Here is a 2,501-nt window from a genome sequence, read left to right on the forward strand (position 1 = left end):
TATATATATATGTGTGTGTGTGTGTGTGTGTGTATATGTACACACACACACACATATATATGTATCAGTTTTTGTTCAAATATATATGATATTATATACATCTTATACATCTTATATATGTTATATATATATCTTATATATCATATATATAATTTTATGACTCATTCAATTTTAGGGACTTGGATCAGTTTTTAATTTTTTTTTCTTTTATTTTGAGTTTTGAGATAATTGTGCATTTAGATGTAATTAATAAAAAATAATGCAGAGAGATGCCATATTCCCTTCACCCAGTTTCCCCCAAACTTAGTATCTTGCATAACTATAACATCATATCACAATCAGGAAATCTACATTGGTACAATCCACTGATTTTATTCAAATATCATCAGTTTTACATGCACTAATTTATGTGTGTGTGTGTTTAATTCTGTGCAATTTTGTCATATGTAAATAGATTCATATGACCACCATCATGTCAACACACAGAACAGGTTTATCACAAGGATTCCTCCTGCTACCCTTTCAGAGGCACAGCCACCTCCCTGCTTGCCCCCGCCTTCTTGATCCCAAAATTCTAGTTCTGTTTTCCATATCCATCATTTTGTCAGTTCAAGAATGTTATACAAATGGAATAATATACCATTTAACCTTTTGAGGTTGGCTTTTTTCACTCAGCAGTATTCCCTTGAGACCACCTCAATTGTATCAACAGATCTTTCCTTTGTATGGCTTAGGAGTATTCCACATATGGATTGCTATAGTTTGTTCATCCATTAAAGGATTTGTGAGTTGTTGCCTGTTTGGGGCTATTTATAACCAAACTGTTGTGAATATTTGTGTACAGGTTTGTTTTTTTTTTTTTTTATGAACATTTGCATTTCTCTGGGATAAAGAGTACATTTCCTGGGTTGCATAGTAAGCACGTTCCATTTTGTAAGACACTGCCATACTCTTTTCCAGAGTGGCTGTACCATTTTACACCCACAGTGTATGAGTGGTCCAGTGTCTCCACATCCTAACAGTTGATATAATCACTATTTTTTTCTAAAATTTTGGCCATTCTGACACGCATGTACTGATAACTCAGTGTGGTTATTTGCATTTACCTAATGGCCAGTGATGTTGAATAACTTTTTGTGGACTTACTTGCCATCTACATATACTCTTTACTGAAATGTCTTTTGTCCATTTTGTAATTGGATTTTTTAATACGGTTGATTTTGGAAAGCTCTTTACATATTCTAGATACAAGTCCTTGACAGAAATATGTTGCAAGGCTGTTGCTTGTCTTTTAATTTTCTTCACAAGTTCCTTCCCAGAACACACATTGTTAATTTTGATTGAAGTCATTGGCTACCGTAACAAATTACCACAAATTTGGTGGCTTTAGACAATTTTTTATTCTCTTATAGTCTGGAGACCAGAAACCCAAAATCAAAGTGTCAGCAGGGCCACACTCCCTCTGAAGGCTCTGGGGGAGAATTGTCCTCACTTCTTCCAGCTTCTGGTGGCTCTAGGTATTCATTGGCTTGTGGCTGCAAAACTCTTCTCTGTGCATCTCTTGTAAGGACACTTATGATTAGATGAGGGCTCACCTAAATAATCCAGGAGGATCTCATTTTGAGGTCTTTAATTACATCTGCAAAGATCCTTTTTCCAAATAAGGTCTCATTGAAGGTTCCAGGGATTTGACAAGAACATATCTTTTGGGGGTCATATTACAAAGGGGAAACCATTGAAATACATTGGGTTTGCATGGAGGTGCAGCACCCTGCTGGGTCTTGGTGACACTGGGGATGAGGGAAGGGCAGTGAAGTGAATAGTAACCCAACCTTCTTTGCATTAGCTGGCTAAGTCTTGTTGCTGCCAAGTTGATGTGGGAGGGAATGCTCACTTTGCCACAGGACCCCACTGACATTACCCCAGGAAGGATATCAAAGGCGGTTCCAGGCTGGAGGCTTCTGCAGTGCCCTGACTGGAATATACGGAAGGCAATAAGGAGACCCCAACAATGACTATGCCATCCCTCAAGTCCTAGGTTTCTAGGTAGTTTGCCTTCTTTTCACCTATGCTTGAATCTCCCTATGCTTATGTGCAGTCTATTAGTTTTAAAGGGAAGGATTTGGGAGGAATGGATTGTTACATCTTGGCCAGAACCAGAAATTGATTCATGCATTCATTCAATTTTACATTTTAGACATCAGTCGTTATACATTCTATTGGAATTCTTTTCAATTTTTATGTACATGTCTCCAATAATTATCAATTTAAGCAGTAAGTGAAGAAAAAACAAAATTTTTAACTGGTTATTTATTTTTGAGAGAGAGCGTGCAAATGGGGAGGGGCACAGAGAGAGAGACAGAATCCAAAGCAGGCTCCAGGCTCTGAGCTGTCAGCACAGAGCCCAATGCGGGGCTCGAACCCACAGACCACAAGATCATGAGCAGAAGTCGGACGGTTAACTGAGCCACCCAGGCGCCCCAAGAAAAAACAATTTAAAA

Source organism: Leopardus geoffroyi, chromosome D3, assembly GCF_018350155.1.
Source record: "Leopardus geoffroyi isolate Oge1 chromosome D3, O.geoffroyi_Oge1_pat1.0, whole genome shotgun sequence".
Lineage (NCBI taxonomy): Eukaryota > Metazoa > Chordata > Mammalia > Carnivora > Felidae > Leopardus > Leopardus geoffroyi.